Genomic DNA, 7,259 nt, shown 5'->3' with positions numbered 1-7,259 from the left:
CCCCCCCCCCCGGGAACTGAGGTCTGAATCCAAGGTTGTGACTGTTAGAGCTGCACACCTTCGCATGTAGCCACCCATGGCTGGTGTTAACATAGCAACTGGGGCATCATGACCTGCACCTTGCACAAGCAGCTCCCAGCACAAACACAATCATAAGGGAATCAGAGACCAGGTTTAAGTCACCACTCTCCACAGTTTCATATTCTTTTACAAATTTCTACCTAATCCCTTTCTCATCTATTGCCCTTGGCAACCACCATTTACCCTCTAGTGAAATTAAATCAACTGTTTTAGATTTCAAATATGGTGATATCATGTGGCATTTTTCTGTCTGTACCTAAATTATTTTATTTCACATAATTTCCTCCAGTTGTATCCATGTTGTCACAACTGACATGTTTCCTTCGTTTTTAATGTCAGAATAGTATATGCATATATATATATATGTTTATATTTATTATATATTTATCTGTTTATATTTTTATTATATTTATATTGTATTATTATATTTATCCATTTATTATTATATTTATCTGTTTATTAATGGGAAAATTAGTTTGAATCGACATCTTAGCTATTATAAATAATTCTACAGTGATCATGGGAGTGCAGATGTTTCTTTGACATACTGATTTCAATTTCTTTGGATATTTACCTGGAAGTGAGATTACTGGATTTTATGGTAGTTTTGTTTTTAATTTTTGGCAAACACTCCATAACATTTTCCATAATGGCTATGCTAATTTACATCCTCTCCAATACCTCTGTCCATTTGTTATTAATCCATTATCTAAACTATGGTTTGCAAAGGTTCTCTCCCATTTCTTTGGTTCTCTTTTCACTTTGTTGATTGTCCATTTTTCTGTGCAGAAAGTTTTAGGTACATATAGTAACATTTTTAAATTTTTTTTTCATATCCTATGCTTTAGGTATCATATGCATGAATACATTGCCAAGAGCCATGCCCATAAACATTCTCCCATTAAATTTTTATTATGGATTATAGCACTTTAGGGTTTTAGGTTTAAGTCTGTAATCAATATTCAGTTGATCTTTGTATATGTGGAAGAAAAACAAAAGTCTGATTTCATTCTTTTAGCATGTGAATATCCAGTTTTTCCAATACCATTTGTTGAAGAGACAACTCTTTCCCCCATTGTTTATTTATGGCATTCTTGTCAAAGATAAATTGACCAAATATGTATGGATTTATTTCTGGTCTCTCTGTTTTGTTTCATTTGTATCTACCCATTTTTCTTTATGCTGGTAACATTTTTTAAATACTGTAGGTACTTCAAGATTTTAGTTCTCAATTGTTTTGACTAAGAGATTTATGTGATTCCATTTGAATTTTAGCATCATTTTTTTCTATTACTATAAAACATCTTTTGAATTTTGTTAGAGATTTTAATGAACCTATAGATCACTTTAGACAGTATAAATATTTTAATATTATTGATTCTTTTTACATGGTATTCATGCAATATTATTATATACCTATAATTGTGTAATGATAGTACATTGAAGTTAACTAACATATCCATGTTAAATTTGTGTGTGGGGGGGGGGTCAAAACACTTGATTTCAACTCTCCTAGAAAATTTCATGTATATAATACATTATTATACACCATGTTGTCTATTAGTTTTCTTATACTTATTCTCCTTATAAATAAAAGTATCTCCATAACTGCATCCCTTGAAATCATCATTCTTCTATTTGTCACTATATGTTTGACTATTTAAACAAATCTTTCATATGTGAATGAGATCACATAGTATGTCTTTCTATGTCTGGCTTATTTTCACATAGCTTTTCAGGATGCTGAGGCAGGAGAATTGCAAGTTTGAGGCTAGCTTTTGCAACTTAGTGAGATCCTGCCTCAAAATTAAAAAAATAAAAAATAAAAAAAGGCTGGGATTATACATCAGTGGTACCGCATCCCTGGGTTCAATCTATGTTGCTGCAAAAAGAAAAAATAGTGATTTTATTTCCTTTTGATATATATCCTTAAGTGGAATTACTGTATCATATAGTAGTTTTAGTTTTAATTTTTTTAGGAATTACCATATTGTTTTCCGTAATGACTGTTTCCCACTCACAGAGTACAATCTCTTCTTCTCCATATTCTCACCAAATTGTTATCTTTTTCAAATTTTATACTAACCATACTAACAATTGACAGGTGATGTCTCATTGGTTTTGAACTGAATTTTTGTGATGAATTAATGGTGAGCATCTTTTCATATAACTGTTTGCTGCTTGTATGTCTTCTTTGAAGAAATATGTATTCAGGCCCTTTGCTTGTTGTTTTAGTCAGCTTTTTTTTTGCTGCTGTGAGCAAAGGACCTGATAAGAACAGTTTTAAAGAGAAAATTTTTATTTGGGACTCATGATTTCAAAGGTCTCAGTCATAGACAGTTGGCTTTATACCTCATGGCTCCAGGTAAGGCAGAACATCGTGGCTGAAAAGTGTAGTGAAGGGAAGCTGCTCACATGATGATCAGGAAGCAGAGAGAGACACCACTGGCAATATAAAAATATATATACCACAAAGGCATATCCCCCAAAGTCCACCTTACCCAACCACACCTTGTCATTGCCCAATGGGTTGAAGAACAATGTTATCATGGTGGCCAGAATGGCAATTATGCATGGGCTCAGCAACATGGACTTCCCCTCACCTAGGCTGGTCTGGCTACAGCCACTGTCAATTGCCCAATTTACCAGCAACAGAGACTGACCCTAAGCCCTCAATATGGCATCATTCCCTTGGGAGATCAGCCAGCGATCTGGTGACAGGTTAGTTATATTGGACCACTATCACCATGAAAGTGGCAGCAGTTTGTCCTTACTGGAATAGATACTTATTCTGGGTATGGATTTGCCTTATGTGCACATAATCCTTCAGCCAAAACCACCATCCACTGACTTACAGAATGTCTTATCCATCATCATGGTATTCCGCACAGCATTGCTTCTGACCAAGGAACTCACTTCACAGCAAAAGAAGTGTGGTGATGGGCTCATACTTATGAGATTCACTGATCTTACCATGTTCCCCAGCATCCTGAAGCAGCTGGTTTGATAGAACTGTGGAATGGACTTTCAAAGATAGTTTCAGCACCAGCTAGGGGGTACCTTGCAGGGCTGCTGCAAGATTCTCTAGAAAGCTGTAAATACTCTAAATAAGCACTCAATATGTGGTACTGTGTCTTCTTTTGCTAGGATCCGTGGTCCAGGATCAAGGGATGGAGAAAGCAATGGAACCAATCACCATTTCCCTAGTGACTCACTAGAAAAGTTTTTGCTTACTTTCTCCTCAAACTTATGCTCTGCTGCCTAGAAGTCTTAGTTCCAAAGGGATTGAAACAAGGATCCACTTCTTTCCAGCAACCAACATGTGATCACTATTGTTCCTCCAGCTGCCGTAGTAAACCAGGTTTCTCTAGCTACTGATATCCACAGGCATTGTGTCACTCTTGGAGGAAGAGCTGTGCCTGTCAGCCAATCAGAATCCCTTGACCTAAGTTTTAGCATGATAGATAATGAAATGATTAGATCATGACCACCATGTCAGCATGACCACCATGACCACCATGACCACCATGACACCTCACTGCAATAAAGGCAGGTGCTAGATGTTGGAATAACTTTCAGTGCAGCTAGCAGGTATCAGCAGCCCAGAAGTGCTTGAAATACCCCTGTTTGTTCAGGCCTGACAGGAGCGCCTGCAGGATGGGGTGAAACAACATCCTCAGCACTTGTGGTTAACATTGCCAAACTATCGTGCCAGAACACCTAGAGTCAGGGGCTTCAGAGCATGAAATCCCTGACTCAGTAAGCCCCCTCCCTTAGGGACAAAGACCCTTCCAGATTGCTTTCCACCATGACAGCAATATTTAGAGTTTCCTCATAGTGCAGTTACATTAGGCAGAAAATAGTTGGCTTATGGATATTATCTTGCTTATGTATGATTGACAGGCATGCCCCACTTGAACTCTGTAACAGTTGTATGCATTCCAAAAATAAACTGAGCTATTGGATGTCAACTGAGGTTTGTCACCAGCCAGTTTTCTCACCAGCTCCAGGAGTCTGTGTGTTGATTCTGCATGTCTACCCCCTGCGACTGAGGCAGCAGAATAACTAATTGACCATACCAGTGACAGGAACATATGCAGCTAGCAACCTCAGAAGACTTTATTATAAAAAATTGGTTTTGGTTTTCATGAAAAGTTTTCCTCTTTATTTCTCATCCCAATCTTTATGGTTTATTTTTAGGCCTTCATTCACCACCCAATTTTGTACTCAGAAAATTACTAATACTCTAAATACACAAAGCAAGGGAAAAAAGAGTGATTCTACCAATATAACATATCCAATTTATAATTCAGAATTAAGAACATTTGTCATCAATCATTTGGTTATAACAGAACATAAAAAATTATGATACTTTTGTGATTTAAATTTTTAAATACATGTTTTATAATTAATAAAACAAATATATAAAATAGAATTTCAGCCAGTGATGGTGGTGCAGGACTATAATCCTAGTGAATTGGGAGGCTGAAGCAGGAGGATCACTACTTCAACTCCAGCCTCAGTAACTTAGCAAGTTTCTGTTTCAAATTTTGAAAAACAAAATTAAATAAAATTAAAAGAGCTGGGGGTGTAGTTCAGGGGTAAAGCTTCTCTGGGTTCAATCCCCAATCCCAAATAAAATAAAATTAAAATTAATTGCAAATGCATATTTTATATATGTGTCTCAAGAGTATGTGCTATGCTAAATACACAAAGAAATCAATTTGCCATAACTTATTTAATTTATCAGAAAAAAATATCACTTAGGCAAAATTGGAAAGAGTAATTTAATTTTAGTCTTTCAGATTAGAGTGATAAATTCAGTGAAACTAGTTACACTTTTGTTTACCTCCTCAGAATAGTTTCTATTATTGTAAGTTTTAACACATTAAGTGTACAAATTAATGAGATCTATATTTATTTCCATACATGCATATAATTGTGCATCAATCATGTTCATCCACCCATCTTTTATCATTGATTCCTTATTTTCCTGTTCTCCTCTTTTCCTCTTTCCAGCACCTTTTCCAGCCCCTATGAATCCCTCTTTGTCTTTCAAGTCTTTTTTTTTTTTAGTTTCCAAATAGGAAAGAAAACATGTGATACTTGAATTTCTGCATCTGGCTTAGTTTGCTTCACATGGGTTCCTTCAGTTTAATTATTTTTCCTGTAAATGAAAGAATGCTTTTGTTTATTGTTGTATAATAAGGTATTATATATATCATATTTTCTTTATCCTTTCATAGGTTGATAAGAACCTAGGCTGATTTCATATCTTGACTATTATGAATAGTACCACAATAAACACAAGTATGAAGTATTTCTATATTATTCTTTCTTTCTTATTTCTTTTTTGAGAGTAAAGTAACATGATTTCTTAAAGCTACTTAAGGAGAAGAGGACCCATGAGAGGTATTCTCTGACATTAATTCTCTGGTATATATTCTGAGGAGTGATATAGCTGAACTGTATAATAGTTTTATTTTTAGATTTTTGAGGAACCTGTGTAATGTTTTAGAGTGTCTATACTAATTTACATTCCAATGAATAGTGTATAAAGGTTTGCTGTCTCCACATCCCTGTCAGAACTTGTTATTTTTAGTATTATTAATTTTTTTTATTTGTAGTTGGACACAAAACCTTTATTTATTTATTTATTTTTATATGGGGCTAGGTGAAACCTCTACTGCTGAGCTACAACCCCAGCCCATATTATTATTTTTTTATATTAGCCATTATAACTGGGGAAGATAATACCTCATTGTAGTTTTGATATGTATTTCCCTCCAGGGGTCTTTCTGTCTTTTAAAAACATTCATAATTCATATATTTTAATTGGCAAATGAAATTCTTATGCATTTGCTGAGTACAGTATATTTTTAATTAATTAATTTTTTATTCTGGTTTGTTACCTATAACAGCAGAATGTAATATAATTGACATTACACACATAGAGCACAATTTTTCATATTTCTGGTTTATATAAAGTATATTCACACCATTCGTGTCTTCATACATGTACTGTGATAGTAGGAGCAAATGTGACTCCATTTTGTTTTAAGACTTCATCCTGTAAAACAACCATGCCAAGTAGAAGAGTCATGACTGGAGCAAGATGTTCTTTTCCTTTTGCTATAGAAACCTTTAAGAACACGGAACTACCTAATGGGGTATTGTTTCTGTAACTAGGGTAACGGGGCTCTGTTTCTTTAACTGGGGTGACTGGGTTAACTGTGATTGGTTAGGCTTCCCTCCGCTTGACTGCACTGTCCCGCTTCTGTAACCTGACTTGCTTGCATTGGCTAGACCCCCTGAACATCCCTTTTGCAGTTTTCAGGCTTATAAGGAGTGCCCTTGCAGTTGTTCGGGGCTGATCAGGGGAACAGCTTTATGTTCTGGTCAACCGCCACCGGTGTGCTTTCAATAAAGGCTTGATTCGATTATACGTGAGTGGTCTGGAAGTCAGTTTATGAAACCCTGGGACAAAGCTTTAACTATAACAGTACTTAGGGTAATGATATCCATCACATTCCACCATCTTTTTTACCCCCATGCCCCCTCCTTTCTCCTCCTACCCCTTTGCGCTATCTAGAGTTCATCTAATCTCCCCATGCTCTCCCTCCCAAACCCACTATGAATCAGCATCTTTAAATCAGAGAAAACATTCAGCACTTGTTTTTTGGGATTGGTTAATTTCACTTCACATTTTATTCTCCAACTCCATTCATCTACCTGTAAATGCCATGATTTTATTATCTTTTATTGCTGAGTAATATTCCATTGTGTATATATTCCACGTTTTCTTTATCCATTCATCTACTAGGGGCATCTAAGTTGGTTACACAGATTAGCTTTTGTGAATTGTGCTGCTATAAACATTGATGTGGCTGTGTTCCTGTAGTGTGCTGTTTTTAAGTCTGTTGGGTATATATAGACTGAGGAATGGGATAGCTGGGTCAAATGGTGGTTCCATTCCCAGATTTCCAAGGAATCTCCATACTGCTTTCCATATTGGCTGCACCAATTTGCAGTCCCACCAGCAATGTATGAGTGTGCCCTTTTCTCCATATCCTCACCAACACTAATTTTGTGTTCTTAATAGCTGTCATTCTGACTGGAATGAGAAGAAATAATGAAGTAGGTTTGATTTGCTTTTCTCTAATTGCTAGAGATGTTGA

This window comes from Marmota marmota, unplaced genomic scaffold (genome assembly GCF_001458135.2).
Source record: "Marmota marmota marmota unplaced genomic scaffold, marMar, whole genome shotgun sequence".
NCBI classification, from domain to species: domain Eukaryota; kingdom Metazoa; phylum Chordata; class Mammalia; order Rodentia; family Sciuridae; genus Marmota; species Marmota marmota.
This window is presented reverse-complemented; position numbering follows the sequence as displayed.